This window comes from Neomonachus schauinslandi, chromosome 7 (genome assembly GCF_002201575.2).
Source record: "Neomonachus schauinslandi chromosome 7, ASM220157v2, whole genome shotgun sequence".
In the NCBI taxonomy this organism is placed as follows: domain Eukaryota; kingdom Metazoa; phylum Chordata; class Mammalia; order Carnivora; family Phocidae; genus Neomonachus; species Neomonachus schauinslandi.
This window is the reverse complement of record NC_058409.1, coordinates 73,500,360-73,517,962: the sequence shown is the minus strand read 5'-3', so window position 1 is coordinate 73,517,962 and position 17,603 is coordinate 73,500,360. Positions and strand designations below refer to the sequence as shown.

Sequence of the window (17,603 nt, the reverse complement as noted above, 5' to 3'; positions counted from 1 at the left end):
GTTGCCCAATCTTTGTTTTGAAAACTTCCAACCCTGAAGAAGTGTTGAAAGAATAGCACAGTGAACACTCACATACCCTTCATTTAAATTCACAAATGGTTAAACTTTCTAACATTTGTGTGCTCTTTATTTGTTATCATCTATCTATCTATCTATCTATCTAATCTATATCTATCATCTATCTATCCATCTAAATATATATCTTTTCCAATTTCCTTTTTTTCTTGGAGCCATTTGAAAATAAAGTACAACATCATGTTACTCCTCCTCTAAATATCTCAGTATTTATCACCTAAGGATAAAGACATTTTCCCACATTATCACAGTGCCATGTTCACTTCCAAGAATTTAAAAAGTGGTGTAATATACAATAACATCTAATATAGAGTACAGATTAAAAATTTTTAATTGTCTTTTAAATGTCCTTTATAGCTTTTTAAAAAATCCAGTCAAGGTTCATGTATTACATTTAGTTGTGATATATTTTCAGCCTTCCTTCATTTGGAACCACTTAAAAAAAAAGATTTTATTTATTTCTTTAGAGAGAGAACAGGGGGAGGAGGTGCAGAGGGAGAGGGAGAGAGAGAACTCAAGCAGACCCCCTGCTGAACGCGGAGCCTGATGCAGGGCTTGATCCCAGGATCGTGAGATCATGACCTGAGCCTAAATCAAGAGTCGGATGCTCAACTAACTGAGCCACCCAGGTGCCCCTGGGGCTACTTTTTGTCTTTTATGACAGAAACATGTTGAAGAGTATAGTCCAGTTGTCTTTGACTAGCTTACAGTTCCGATTTTACTGATTATTTCCTCATGATTAGATTCTAGAAATTTTGAATATACGACATAGGTGGCATTGTATACTTGCCATTTCATCATCTCTGGAGGCACATGATACAAAACTTAATCACTTGGTTAAAGTAGTTTATGAAAGTTCTCTCTTTCACAAAGGTACCATTTCTCCTTTATAAATTAACTAACCTATGAGGTAATTCTTTGTCATCATATAAATAATATGAATATTCTGTTTTCCAGCAAACTTTCACCGAATGATTTTAGCATCAGTGGCTCCTTCCAGAATGGGCCCCCAGATAATGATAAGGATGGAAATATATATATATATTTTTAATGAAAAACTCATTTTTCTACTTACACGAGGGGATGAATAAATGAAGACTGAAAAGAAGAGAATACACTCCCTTACCTGCTTGCACTTATGACTTCTCCAGAATCACCTTCCATCCATTTCTCACTAGGCACCAAGTCTGTAAAAATTACATAGATTAACCAGATAAAGGGGCAATTTCATTAATATAAATTTATTTTATAATTTCAAATTTATAGCATTTATTTTTTATTAATCTAATTTGTGAGATCCATGAGACTGTTTTAATGAACATAATAACTTGATATTGGGGTCTCTGGATGCTATTTTCGGTCATGTTGGTTTCAACACCCAACTTACAGTTGAATTTTGTTTGGTCATCCAGTAAGAAAAAAATACTAATTTTGTAAAAGATAGCAGTTTATTGCAAAGTCTCAAGATGTTATTAATTAACCACTTTGGAAGCCTGAAAGGGATGTAAATGACAATTTTTATTTTGAGTTGCATGGAATAACAATATTTAAAAAATAGTTTGCATTCCTTATCAATAAATATGTTAGATTAGAAGTAATCTAAACCTAAAATGATGGTTAGAGCTAATTACAATTTAATGTTTTCAATATGTTATGAATTTGCTTGTTGTGGGAAAAGTAAGCAGATATACCTAAGTCTTGCTTGGCATGTAATTTAACTTAAACCACATTTGTTGCCATAAAAATGTATAGTTTTTTTTTTTTAAGATTTTATTTATTTATTTGAAAGAGTGAGTGAGAGAGAGAGAGACCACAAGCCAGGAGGAGAGGCAGAGGAAGAGGGAGAAGCAGACTCCTTGCTGAACAGGGAGCCCGACATGGGGCTTGAGCCCAGAACCCTAAGATCATGACCTGAGCCGAATGCAGACACTTAACCTGCTGACCACCCAGGTGTCCCGAAAATATATAGTTTTTGTTTGAATGGACTGCTACAGGCCTGATTTTGAACAAGATTAGTATAGAAATAAACATTCTTGTTCAGTACCATATTCAAATGTATATGAAGAGAATACAGGTGAGCTTCACATAAAAGTACTAGACCACATAGCACCGATGAAGGGGTTAAAGCTTTCTAAAGTGTTAAAGCCAGAGACCTCTATTCTTTCCCTAGCCTCTTCTCTTTCTATTGCCTTCTTGATTCAGCCCACCAGGAATAGTCCATCCTGTCTTAGGGCCTTTGCATCTGCTATTCCTCTGGCTCTCTCCCCACTTCCTTCACGTCTTTATTAAACCACATCTTTTCAGACAGATGTACTCTAATCTTCTGATAGATTTTGTAGCCTCTGCTTAATTTTCCTGTTACTCTTATAAAATTTTCATTTTATATATTTTTCTTTCTTTCTCTCTTTCTTTCTTTCTCTCTTTCTTTCTTTCTTTCTTTCTTTCTTTCTTTCTTTCTTTCTTTCTTTCTTCCTTCCTTCCTTCCTTCCTTCCTTTTTCTTTTTTCCTTCCTTCCTACCACTACTGGAATATAAATTTAATGGAGGGCAGGGATTTTTGTCTGTTTCTGTATATTCCTGAATTCTGAGACCTGAGGACTGTTCTCAACATATAATATGCATTCTGTGAATATTTGTTAAATAAGTAAATACTGTATTTTAAAATAAAGATATACATGTTATATATATATATATATTAAAAAGGGAAATTCATATCAAATGTTTGTAAACTCTCTGAAAGGCTATGTAGAACTCTAGGGTTTGACAAGCCCAGTTTGAAACCAATTGCTCAAGACTTCCCCTTATTTCTAGAAATGGAGGGTTGTGTAGGAAGCCCTTATTTCTTCCCCTTATTTCTAGAAATGGAGGGTTATGTAGGAAGCTCAGGAGTGAGGGGGGAAAAAACAAACTTGGGGCATCCTTCCAAACTGTTTCTTTCAACAAAAGGTATCACAAAATATATCACCGCTACATATTAGTGTTCTCACCTAACTGCTTGATTCCATTCTAAATGTAAATAAAAATTTGAAAACCACCTTATTTCTCCCTCTACTACAACTTAAAGCTGCATCATTAAGAAATTAATAGAATAGTTCCCTTCCTAAGCTTTATATAGATTATTAGAACTGAAATGGCTTTTAGGCACATCAAATACAAATACCTCATTTCCAGGTGAGCTAACAGGCCTCAAGAATCATCTAGTTGATGAGCAGAAACTAAGCAAGTTTAAAACCAGCTCTTCTGCAGCACAGTTGAGTTCTCTTCAATATGTGCATGAAATGACATGCTCTGTTTTTATACAATATGGAGCCATTTACAAATAGAACAATAGCTCAATAACGCATCCTTTCATAAAAAGGGATGGCTTAGAGAAAGGATCGCACTAAAAGGACACGCTCAGGAGTCCTCCTGTACCAAAAGGCCAGTCTTCTAGCCAGTCTGTTCAGATGAGGAGTCCAAGAACCCACTCAAACACTATTTTCATTACCATTGCATTCAGGTTCACATAAGAACTTGGCATTCTTTCTTTCTTTCTTTCTTTTTTTAAGATTTTTATTTATTTATTGAGAGAGAGAGAAAGAGAGAGAGCATGAGTAGGGAAGAGGGTCAGAGAGAGAAGCAGACTCCCTGCTGAGCAGGGAGCCCAATGTGGGACTCGATCCCAGGTCTCCAGGATCATGACCTGAGCTGAAGGCAGTCGCTTAACCAACTGAGCCACCCAGGCGCCCCCTAACTTGGCATTCTTTAAAAGAAAATTTTTGCCAAGGAAGAGAAAGAAGTACACAAAACTTGTAATAAGAATTGGACTTAAAAAGGAGAATATCATGCAATTTTCTTTTTGTTGCACCAACGAAAGCTATACTGACAAGATAGAATTAACACCATGCCAGCTGATAAGTTCTCCAATATCGTCCAATAAAATCTTTGTGCCATGGAAGAGAGCTTCAAAGCAGGTAAAAATGTGGGGGAGAGCTGAATATAATTATGTTTAAGTGCATTTTTGAAGATTAAATACTGTCTGGCTTCCAGAGTCTCATTAGTTTCATTTTTCAAAATATGTAGGAAAAGAAATATGACTGTGGTTTTTCATCAGTGGAAAATCACTATGAAATTGTATTGGGAAGAAAATCAGTTTTTTTTTTTAAACAAACATTCAGATCCAGATAATTATTCAATGTTATAAAACCCATACTTAAATATCCAAATAATTTGTAGAAAAGCTAAAATAAAAAACTTCAAATGAAGTATAAGTTTGTGAAGATGTGTCTTCTTCATATATTATTTTGCCACAAGCCTCTCTTGGGTGTGAAGGAAAGCCTCAGACTATGAGGGCAGTGGAAGGATGCAATTATATCCAGATTTGTGGAGTACATACCTGCACTTGGTCTTTTTCTGTGTCATTAGCCAAGATCCTGTGAAGTAAAAATAAAAATGCATCTTTGCTCATGTACACTTAAGTAATTTTAATGTTTTCAAGTTCATTCATTTAAAATACTATTTTTATTTTACCCTTCTTTTTTCCCAATTCTTTTCCTAGGAATTAAAAATGACACACTAGAATATACTAGGGATATGAGGAATGTAACAATATGGAAGAATATGGAGTAAACCAAATACATCCTTCTGGATCCTGCTTTCTGTCCAACCCCACCCCTGTCTTCAAACCTCTTCGTTTTCACTTCATGCTCAGAAGCAAATCTCTGTAATGGTTTTGTTTTTTCTTCCAGTGGTTGAATTTTGAAATGGAAGGGAGAATGGAGAAATATAAAAACAGACTATCAAAAGTCTAGATTCACATAGATGCTTAGTATTCCCACTAGAACTATTGCCCTGTCATGGAAGTACAAAATCATAAAACGATTTTGGAAAGCCATATAGTATAATTTATTGAAGTTGACTTAGTCATATCTTATAAAACTTTTGGGATTAGAAATGAGACAAGAATTCTTGCACTCACCACTTCCATTCAACTTTATACTATAGTTCTAGCCAGAGCAATAAGGTTTAAAAAGGAAGTATGATTGAAAAATAATAAATAAAATTGTCATTATTAGTGGATGATACATTTCTTTATGTAGAAAATCCCAAGAGTCTACAGATATGGTCATATAAAAACAATCAGTTTTATTTCTAACCAACAAAGACTATAATATTTTAAAAAATAAAAAACAATTTAAATGCCCTTTATAAATAGCATCAAAAGTATCAAGTACTTAGGCAAATCCTCAAAAAAGAAAACGAGAAAACATTATTGGACAATCATAGACTTAAATAAATGAAGGGATGTTCACTGATGAAAAGAGTCAACATTTTAAAGATATCAACTCCCCTAAATGGATCTATAGACTCATTTCATTTCCACTCAAAAATCTCAGCATTTTTTTTTTTTGGTGGAAATTAAAAAGCTGATTCTAGAATTTATATAGTGAATCAGAGGGCCCAAAAGATCTGATTTTTTTTTTTTTTTGCTTGAGGGAAATTTAATGAAAGCAAGAAAAAAATGTGGTGCAAGAACAATGCAGAAGGGTTCTGTTCCAGGCAGTTCTGCCTTGTACAAGTAGAATGAAGTCATCAGGTCAGAGTTTTAACTGGCATTATTTCAGGCATTATTCCAACCCCTTCGTTTTACAGTAATAAATCTGAAGCCTAGAGGTTAAATGACTTGGTGTTCAAGGTCATACCACTGAAGCAAAGCTGCATCTAGAACGCTGTTGTCCAAAGTCCCAGGCCAAATCTCCCTCTACTACATTACACTAACATTGCGAGGTTTAAAAAAGAAAGGGGGAATAAGAAGGGTGATTTTTCCATAAATTAAATCAACTTTAAAAGCCAGGCATATGTGGAGAATTGGAGGTCACTAACATTGTTAGAAAGAAGAAGTTTAAAAGCTGGTTAAATCTGAGTAATAAAAAATACCGATATGTACAATACTGTAAAAAAGATGGCATTCATGATTACTGGGCTGGCAGGGCAGGGGCTAGTTGCATGCTGGGGGTGGGCTGCATGGGCTGCCAGCTTTCCTGGGTTTGGAGGATGCGGTACAGCTGCTTCAGTTGAGCAACGATGTTATCTTTGATGTCTGGAGTTGAGATCTGCAGGCAGACACTGCCACTGTCAAAGGACTGTGTAAAATCACCAGAAAACATCTCGTAGATCATCCGAGCTACCACTGGAATGACCTGAACCACGATGAGTTTCCTTTCCAGGGATTTCCCATCTGGCCATTCTTCCCCAAAGCATAAGTAGATCTCAAATGGTGGCTGCTTCCCTATCTGTCCTTTCTGGTGGGCAATGAGATCACTAAGGAACGTTTCCAGGCAAAACAGTTTGACCTTCTTTTGTCTCTCAATCAGGTTGGGGGCAACAAGTGATGGGGCACATGGCCCAGACCAGTACATGCCAGCGGTCATGGCATAAATGGCATGACCGCTGACCCCCAGGATCAGTCCTCTGTCCATGACGTCTAGCAGCTTACTGGTGAACAGCTTCTGCTTCTCATTGGTGATATGCTCTGGACCTGGGAACTTGACCTGTTCCAGGCTGACAGGACCAAAGAGCTCCTCTTGGTCAGGCATGGGACCCAGGTCCCCATAGAAGAGCTGGCAGCCCTGGGGGTTGCTCACGGTCATGGTCTGCCCCTATTCCTTCCCATGGTACTTTAACTTGATGTCCAGGTCAGTCATGGGAGAGAGCTGATCCACAGCTCTGGAGAGCTATAGAAGGGCTGTATAGGTGCCTGGGGTACATCTATTTCCAGAGCTTCAGTTTTGGGCCACACTACTTCAGGGCTGCAGTTGCCCATACTGGCTGCTGCCCTGGGAGAACCACTGATGTTCAGGAAGGAGAAGGTGTCCTGGATGGGAACATGGTGCTGTGACTGATCAAGCTCATCTTCCTCATCTTCTTCATCTACATCATTATCCTTCTCATCCCAAGGAGCAGATCCAGTAGATCCTGGGTTAATGATTGATCCCTGAGGCTGCGGGATGTCACACACTTGATATATCTTCACTGGGTTCATGGGTACTTCCTTGGTGCCATCGTACATCAGGTTGAATTCCCTGCTCTTGTTGAGAGCACCGCAGAGCTGGGCCTTCCATTTAGCTGGGTCAGGGTCATCTACCCCTTCCTAGTACTTCCCTGTCTCCACAGCCCAGACCTTGAAAATGGTATTTTCCTCCTCTTGTTGGGGGCTATGCCGGGTAGCATGTTTCCAGGGAATCTGGAAGCGTTTGGAGTCCCTGTGTATCCAGATGAGCCTGGGGTACAGGCCACTATCCACCTGGGCCACCAGCCAGGTCTTCAGCCGAACTCTGCAGGGGTGGAGGGCCATGATAGAGATGAGCAGGCAGCGTATCCATGAGGATCCAAAGAGCTGGGCCTCAAGTCAGCTCTCCTTGCTCTGGGCCAGCCAAAGACTCTTTTCTCAATCCAGCGACCAGAAGCGGACGTCCCTCCGAACCACGCCCCCAGTTAAGATCACCCGTTGATCTTAAGTTGAGAGATACAAACTACTGAAAATCAAGGCTTAATATGAAGTTAGGACAATTAAAACATTGACACTGTACAAAGTATAAATGAAAACTCAATTTAAATAAGTTGAAAACCCAGACAGACAAAGACTCACATATGGATGGTATGTGACAGAGCCAGCACTGCAAAGCAGTGGGGAAAAAACAGTTCTTTCAATGAATGGTGCTGGGAATATTCAATATCTGTCACAGTGGGGTGGGGGCAGGAACTTGACAAGCTCGCCTCCTCTCAGCCTACACAGCACACAAAGCAATTCCAGGTGAATTGTAATTATACATGTAGAAGGCTAAGAAAGACGGCATTTGCTAGATAACATATAGGAGTATCTTTTTGACCTTAGGATGATGAAAGATTTCTTAAACACAGTTGCAAAAATCACTACCCATAAAGGGTAAGATTGATAAATTAAAATATATTGAAACTAGAATCATCTATCAAAACATCCTTTTAATAGACTGAACAGGTAAGCCATTGTCTAGGTTTTAAAAAATCAAGATCTGCGAATGTTTTTTTTCCATAAACACCTCTTATGTTTATATTTTTAGATAGGATCATCCCTTACATTTATTTGCAAATGTTAATTATGTTAATTTTTAAATGGTTTCTATTTTTTCATGGATTTTCATTTTTCTGTTTGCAGAGTTTCTTCCTTTCACTGTGTTCGGGTTTTGCAAATGTTATGATTATTGCTTGTTCATTTCACACTGGCATTTAAACTTCCTGATTTCCCATTTGTGAATGAAGTTTCTCATTCGAGCAACTTCCCTCCCGTTATTGTGAAAGAGGGTTAGTTTGTGCCCCTGGGGTGGGAAGTGAAGGCCTTGTGTCTTTTCAGTTTGTGAGTTCATTCTGCTCTTGGTAAATACCTCTGCAACCCCATTTCCTGCATTCAATGCTTTAGTCCAGAAGTGTATGTTACTCTTACTTCTCAACTATTATTCAGCATAAGCCAAAATGGAAGAAGGTGCTGACCTACCATGTTGCTACATGTGTCTTCCCCAGTTCTCCTCGTGATCACCACCGAGCCCTATCGATTCTTTGGATCCACTTATTCTTCATTTGGAACACCCTTCAAATTTCATAGAATTCTTCTCCTTTCCATGTTTCAGCCTATGCTTTTTCCAATCTTCATGGTTGGTCTCAGGGCATGTTACCTGTGCAGTCCCACAGGGCCTGGCACTCAGAAGGGCCCTGCGCTTGGTTTAATGTTACCATCTTGAAATTCTTAATGATTTTTAAACAATAGTGCTGGATTTTCATTTTGCACTGGGACTCCCCAAACATGTAGCTGGGCCTGTCTAATATGGCTTTCACTGCAACCTTGATTTCTTAATTGCTTTTAGGATTCCTCAAACATTTTCTTCTGCTATAGTAATTTTTTCCTGTATCCATTGCAATTATATTTTTTATTTTGTCAGCTTCATGGAGGTATAAAATTCACTTATTTTAAGTGTACAGTACAACAATTATTACTCATTTACAGTTATGCCAGCAACCATCACAACAATCAAGTTCCAAAACATTTTCAGCACTCCGAACAGATTCCATGTGCCCATTTCTAGTTACCTCCTGTTTTCATCACCATCTCTGCACTTTTTATATTTCAAGGAATTTTTAAAAAAATATAAATTCTTAGGGGGGCTGTGTGTGTGTGTGTGTGCGCTTGTGCACGCATGTGTCTGGATGCCAAATTTCTCCTTCAAGGAAGTTGAAGAAGAATCTTGAAGGAAATGATCGTCTCCAAAAAAGCAGTGTGTGAAACTATTAATTTGAGCAGCCAGTCACTTTTCTTCTCTTTTTCTCTCTAATAGGTAGTTAGTGAGAGGCCATTTTGTGTGAACTCAAGTCTGGTGACGAGATAGTGAATAGGATCTGTTTAGAATTAGGAACTTCTACCTAAAGAAAACCTGTTTGTTTTCTTTTGGATTAAAAAAAATATTTGAAAATAATATAACATACTACTTAGAGTCATAAACGGGTCATTGGTAAACTCAGTAAAACAATAATTAGAGATATAGTATACGAAGTATACTTTTACTCATTCTTCTTTTGATTTTAATTTGTATAAAATATTTACTTTTTCTGATTATAAAACTCCTGAGTGGTTATATTTATAGATGTGCACAATATGGAATGATATATGGAGAAAAACAAAATTTCCGATTATTCTAATACTGTATCACATTTTCTCATATTTCTTTGCAAATGTGTTTATCTAATGAGTTTTCTTGTTCGTTTCAATGTGGGATCATAACTCATATACAATTTTCTCCTTGTTGTTTCCTATGTATGTGATCATTTATGCATCTTCATAAATACTCTTCAAAAACATAATTTATGTTTTTGTGTGAGTAGCAGCTAACCTTGGACAAAAAAAGAGTCTAGGAGCAGGGTGTTAAATACTGTTTTGAATGTGAGAGTCATTAGCACCTATTTGTGATTCAGATCTTTCTAGATGGCTCTGTAGCAAGGAGACTGATTCAAGGTGATAAAAATTCTTTTGTAAGCCACCGCCTTAACAGAACTCTGCTAATGAAGCCCTCTAGAGAAGGTAGAAGACCCTTTTAACTAATTTACTTAGGCAACCTCCATTTCTTAAATATGATTGCTTTCTTTGTATTTCTTTCTTTCTCTCTCTCTCTTTTGATATAATTCCATTTATTTGAAATGTCCATAATAGGCAAATCCATAGAGACAGAAAGTAGATTAGTGGCTTCCAAGGGCAGGGGGATGGAGAGTGACTGCTAATAGGTAAAGGGTTTCTTTTGGGGGATGATGTAAATGTTCTAGAATTAGATGGTTACACATTGTAAATAAACTTAAAAATCACGGAGTTGTACATTTTTAAAAGGTGAGTTTAGTAGAATTTAAACTATATATATATATTTTAACATATTTACATTGTAGTATTTATTTGTATGTTTCTGCTCCCAAGAAATTTTTATTCCATAAAGGTGAGACCTACACTCAATGCAATTCCAAACACATATTAGGTGTTCAATAAAAGTTTACCAGTAAAAGAATGAGGGAGAGATGAAAACAAAGTACTGTTTTTGGTCTTACTCACTATTTTGGCCACTGAATAAGCCTGCTAATCTCCCTGAATGCAGAAAGCAGAAAGATATATAATTTAATTAGATAAGTCCTATAAAGACATATAACATCACTTGGCAAGGTAATAATAAGCACTCTATAATCAGGCTGGCACATAATAAGCACTCTATAAATCAGGATATTATTATTAATAAAAATAATCTGTCTCCATATAGTCAGAAGCCTGAGCTCCCAGCCCTGGAGGCCAGGAACAAGTCATAGTTACAAATGGGTAGCAAATGTGGCCCCCACACCCAGGGATGGGCACAGGCACAGGCCTTCTCTAGTCTGGTTTGTCCAATTGGAAGCTTGCTTGGAGTAGCCCTCAGGCCACCCTTCTTTTCATCTGCAGATATATTATTGAACATTGTAGCTCAGTCCTGTCAGTCTAAATTACATTAGGAGGATTAGGAGATGCTCTGCCAGGAGAAAACAGGATTTGGCGATTTGATTTCAGGAAGAGTTGAAAGGTCAGAAATGGAAGGCCAAGGTGGAGTAAAAAGGGCTTTGAGTTTCTGCAGTGAGAACCACCAACTGGAGCAAGAATGGCAGTTACGGAATGTAGGAGCAATGTCTTCTGTGAGAATCATCAACAGGATAGAATTTTGTCTGAGGAGGTGGGAGATACACTGAAGTGTCTAAAAGGAACATTTTTGTTAATTTGTTGTTGTCATAGGATTTCTAATTAAAATAGTACTTTTGGCTCATCAAAACAATTTTCCTTATTTAGTAATACTAAAAAGTTATTTTAATTTCCCCTTAGTGTTTTTCATTATGTTTTTGTTAAATTTTATCCAAAGCCACTTTTAAAAACAGTGCTATAATTTTTATGCTTTAAATAAAATCTGTTTCCTTCTTATGAGCGATTGGCAATTATATAAGAAGTTAACGAAATGCTTATACGTATGGGAGGTTTTCTAGAATACATTTTTACACATAGTCGCTTGTTTGTTTTACAACTAGTTTCATGTCATGTTTTATTGGTTGTTTGCAGATGAAAGGTTTAAAAAAACAAAACAAAACAAATATAGTTCTAAATAAATAGATAAGAGCCTGAAGTAAAACCCTGTATTCTTAGAGTTCGTGGTTATTATTACGTGTTTGGTGTCTGACCCTGGATGGGTTACCCAACATTCCGAGCTGTAATTTCCTATAAAATCTGTAAAGTGAGGACACCTGGGTGGCTCAGTTGGTTAAGCGACTGCCTTCAGCTCAGGTCATGATCCTGGAGTCCGAGGATCGAGTCCCGCATCGGGCTCCCTGCTCGGCGGGGAGTCTGCTTCTCCCTCTGACCCTCCCCCCTCTCATGCTCTCTCTCTCTCTCATTCTCTCTCTCTCAAATAAATAAAATCTTTAAAAAAATCTGTAAAGTGAAAATAATAGTATTCTGTTCACAGAGTTCCTGTGAGGATTAAATGAGAAAATGAACATAAACGTTAAGCATAGGACTGGGGGCGTAGTGAATGCTCAATAAATAGTTGAAAAAAGTTGAGTGTGCGAATGTGAGAAACAGTCCAGCAGGCTTTGTTTTCCTGGCAGATTATGTTCATATGACTGTGCAGGAAGATTGTAAACATCTGTGCCTTGGTTGCCATTCTCCTGATTTATTTAACCATGTGGATTTCGTCAACTATTTTCAATTAATCAGACACAGGCAATGCCATGGATGCCACACAGATGGTTTCTTCAATCCATCAGTGATGCCTGGGTGTGGCAATGCTGAGACGGGGCACATTAAAAGTTAGAGGCAAGGGAATTTGAGCTTTCAAATCTTGAGACTCCTGGAATGTTTTTAAGCTCCTGTATGCTTCACCTCTGATACTGGAAAAGTTGATCTTTCTGAATATATGTATTTTAACAGAGTCAGCATCATCATGGCTGCCTGACTCATTAGGGAATGTTCTGAGTCTGTGATAGGAAGGAAGCAAGTGAGAAAGGTTGAGAGAGTTAAAAAACACAATTTAATGTCTGCTTCACTGCTCGTTTTTATTACTATAATATTAAGAAAATGCAGAGGTGGGGCGCCTGGGTGGCTCAGTGGGTTAAGTCTCTGCCTTCAGCTCAGGCCTGCTTCTCCCTCTGCCTCTGCCCCCACTCCTCTTGTGTGCTCTGTCTCTCTCTCTCTCTGGTGGATAATAAATAAAATCTTTAAAAAAAGAGAAAATGTAGAGATAAGAGCAGAATTTTTTTGACAGAGTCTACCTACAGAAGTGTTATAGTCCCATTGTGGACAAATCAGAAAACACAGAGACTAGGAAAAAAATTTCTCATAATCCTTCCACTCAAAGATAACTACCCTTGACATTTTGATTACATCCTTCATTATGATTATTTATGTACAATATACCTGTGTATTTGCAAAAAATGGAATCAAACTGGAAAGTATTTTGTCACTTGCTTTTCCCACTTCATGAGATAGCCCTAAAATTCTTTCACATCGTTTGAATGTTCTTCTTCATGATTCTTTTAAATAGATGTAAATAATCCACCACAGAAATGAAATGTTACTTCCTTAATCTCCTAAGTTTTGAGAGTTAGTTTTCAATCTTACTGCTATTGTTAAACAATGACTATTAAACCATTTTTAGCCAAAAGAGAAAATTTTGTAAAGCATTGAGTGAGTAGCATAGAAAGCTTTCTATTCTAGCAAGGTTATCCCATAAAAGTATTGTACTTGAAATCACTTACTAGCATTAGAGAAGAACACAGGGGAATAAAAACAGGTTTCTAAGACAAAATGCATAAAAAACAGGAGTAGATAATAGAGAATAGAGTAGATAATACGGTTGCATGCTGAGTTTCTCTGTACAGGCAATTCTCACTTTGCACAGGAGTGCAGGGCTGTGAAAACAACCATGCAGACTGAAACCATGCAAAGGAATACAGTGAGAAAATGTAAGATTGTTCCATGACCTTTAAACATTTCTATCAAATATTGAAAGTTCTCTATTGGTTATAAAAGTATGGTACAGTGAAACAAAAAAGAATAGCAAAACTAATGCTTATTTACATTGTAATGTAAAATAGTACAAATATTGAGAATTCAATGTTTTCTTTGTAAAAAAACTTAACAAAAGTTGAACAGCGATTGCCATATTCTTGTAAATAAATTACGATGTATTCAATGCATCTCTTCTATGCCTTGGCAAATTCTGATCAGCTTCTGACATTTAATCTTTGGCTCTTTCAATGTCATGGAGTATCTCTGAGAGTGCCTTTGACGTGAAGTCTTCTGCCAACATCAGGCATTTCCTCTGGGACACCTGCCTCCTCTTTGTCACAACCATTTCTCTCATTTATGTCCATAAGTTGGCCTTCCCTAGACTCCTCTAACTGCATGTCCAGGGTGTCTCCCACGGTGGTAGTATCAAGATTACCACCTTCAGCCATTTCTCCGATAACTCCATGAATGTTAGACTCCAATTTCATTTCCAGCATTATCACTTTTCATTTCTTTGCTGTACTTTCATCTTTGTTGGCCAATTCCCTCTCTCAATTATCCATCTTTCTAAAATTTCATGGGGATTTATCACTGAGAGACAAAGAGGCAAAACTACCTGTTTTGCTGCCTGTACCTGATTGAGTAACACAGGCAGTGACCAATCACTGACGAACTTTGAAAGAAATGACATGATTGGCCACTGATCAGGATAAGCCTCCACTATTCATGTCGTGATTTATGGACGAAAAAATTAGCAGCCAAATTTGTACTTTATACAATTATTCACAGTTAATGTACTGTGGAAATAGAAATGTGGACCAGGTTGTCAGGGATCAGTGCAATTTAACTAAACCGTGGTAACTGAATGGTGCATATTGGGACTGTGCAAAGCGAGGACTGCCTGTATATATTTATAAATAATGATTGAGGGGGACGGCTTTCCAAACTGGTTTTGATAGGCTGTGAATGGCAGTACTCCATTCTCCCTGTCTCAAGCTATCTGGGGGGCAACGTTGGTTTTATGGAGACTGAAGGATACGTTGCACTTAGGTTTTGAACTATAGCATCCCACATAAAGGGGAGAATCATGCTGATGAGGTGACTTGCTGCAATGAGCAGAATGTAGAAACTGTAATTCTTCCTCCTCTCATGTAACAGCACAGCAGAGCTCAGTGAGATTTCAGTCCAACATGGGGAGCTGATTGTTTCCTATGATTCTTATTCCCCGACAGTGCCCCCACACACCTCATGGATAGTGACAAAAAAAGCCTTGAGTTATAGGACCAAGTCTCTGTGATAGTTCCAATAGGATACATCTTTGAAGTCAAGGTCAGGTCAATGGTGTTAAACATGAGGGTGGGGGCAGTGGAGGGACAAGGAACCAAGAAAGTTGAGGAATTTACAGCCAAGTCTGTAAACAAAGAAGATTGATGGTAGCTGAAGACAAACAGAGGATTCACTGGAAAGAAGATGAAATGTTCTTATGAAGTTAGGGTTGGGGACCCTGCAGAGATTCCCCACAGGGTCTTGATATGTCGTCCCAATTATCTTTTCACTACAGTGTCTGTCATGTAAAAAGACCTTACAGATGTTTGTTAAATGAAGTAGGAATTATTGTTGGGATTCCACCACAAAGACAAGCATTTTTTTAATGTCAATTTTGGAGAAATAATATTTTAATAAAACCTAGAGTAAATTTGACTAACTGCACAGGGCACACAAATAATAGAATGAACTAAAGATGGAAGTTAAGCACAAGGGTATTCAATGGGAAATTCATTTTTTCTCTCTGTTTGATGGTTTCTGCTCCTTTGCACTGTCCCCCAGGCAGTCAGAGTGATCTTTTAGAAATGTAATTCATATTACATAGTCTCTTGCTTAAAACTTTCCAATGGCATCCCTTGCACAAAGAATAAAATCTGAAGTGTTTATCATGGCTCACAAAGCCTCTGTAATCTGATCCTTAACAAATTCTCTGATCCTACTTCTTATCTCTCTCCTCCCTTTCCCCTATGCTCTATTCTTTTGTTACATTAGCCTTTTTTTCTATTCCACAAACAGGGAAGTTCATTGTGATCTTAGGATCTTTGCTCTTGCTGTTACCTCTGTTTGGCAAGTTCTATCTGTAGATTTTCACACGGAAAATGTTTTTTTTTTTAAAGATTTTATTTATTTATTAGAGAGAGAGATCGAGAGCTCACAAGCGGGGGGCGAGGCAGTAAACAGAAAACTTTTAACATGGTTTTTGAAGTAAAGGATATGTGATCACAACACTCCCTATAGGAACAATGATGGAAGGTGAATCATCTGCATCAGTCAGGATAAATTGGTTGTGCGTCAGTAGCAAATAGTCCTCCAGATCTAAGTGGCTTAAAACAACAAAGGTGTATTTTTTGCTCATGCTACATGGCCATTGTGGTTGGCAACAAGTTTCTACTCTTTGCTGAGATGCTAACATTTTATGATACCACCAACTCAACGTAAGGTTTCCAGGTCTGCCATATCAGAAGAAGATGAGATAGTAGAGCGTTGTCAGTTAAGTGGTTTATCCCAGAAGTGACACAAATCATTGCTCAGATTTTATTGACTGTAAGTCTGGATCTGCCGTTTCCTATCTGAATTCTCATCTTTTTATCAGGCATTGTTGACAGGGACTAAATTTTCTTATTGGGATTTTCAAGATAATTTGAAGTACTTTTAACAATTTAGATTCCTGGGTCCCACCTTTCAAGATCTGATTTAGTTGGTGTGGGATGGGGAGTGGTCATCACTTAGTTACTTCCAGTAACTAAGCTGCAGGTGATGTGGAGACCACACTTGGAGAAACACACGTCTAGAGGCTAGAACAATGGTTGGTCTATTGGAAGTGCTCACTAAATATTTTTTTGACTATACACTTAGGGTTCCTTTATAAATAAAGACTTAAAGGAATGAATCAGTGATTTAAATGAAAAGAATCTGTGAATACCAAGTTACATTAGGAGAAAGAGAAAGGCCCAGAATTCTATTCATCCACCCTTAAATAACTTCCGACTTCAGGAGGAGGTAATACTGGGACTTTCTTTCACAATGGGCATGTCATTAGGTTGATCCACAGAGCATCCCAGCTATGTCATATATCTTGTTCAGGAAAAAGGCACACATCTAATGATATTAAAAAAAAAAAAGAGTGGATGAATTCTTTGACTCATTCCATTTGAAATGAACTATGGAAAAAGCAAATCCAATCTCATGTAATTAGAAGTTACTTTAATTACGTGAAGTACAGCCTACATTTCTTTGACAATGATAGATAATAACCTCCTTTTTATGTTGTTTAAAAATCTAATGGCCAATAACTTTATGACCTTAACTAACTGAGACCGAACTCTCTTGTCACTTACTTCTGTGTTATTTTCACATTCTGATCACAGAATAACAGTACTAGGAGTAAAGATCATAACGATGTCATAAACAGAGAACCATAAATGTATACTTTTTAAGTGAAGCTAAATGTTCCATTATGATAGATTACCCATCCCCTTGAAAAGCTCAACTATTTAAAAACCAGATCTGCTGCATTTTCAATACTCAGACTTTTCTCTGAAATGAAGTTTCAGGCTGGAGGTCTTCATGGGTATGTATTCATGTGCATTATGTTTTGGTACATAAAATCTGAAAGCTTCTAAAGTATTAAAACTTTCATATAAATCATGGAAGAAAAAAGAGACAACAAAAAGCTGGTACTTAAAATATCCATTAATTGTTTTAAAAATTAATTTGCAGGAGGATTCTATTTTTACAATTGCTGTAACTTTTTAGTTATTAATATAACTTTAATAATGTCACTACTTCCTCCTTTTCTGGACAAGGTATTCACAATGTTAGGCTATTCTTAAAGGCTGTGGATGAATATGGGCACTCACACCTTGGAGTGTGGGCTAAATGTAAGATAAGAAGAGAATATTTGTTCAGTTACTGCA

General features: G+C 37.3%; 1 pseudogene; it reads right to left on the bottom strand.

Moving 5' to 3' along the window:
* Positions 1 to 6,028: 6,028 nt before the first annotated feature.
* Positions 6,029 to 7,407, bottom strand: LOC110588793 (annotated as a pseudogene).
* Between the last annotated feature and the right edge of the window lie 10,196 nt (positions 7,408 to 17,603).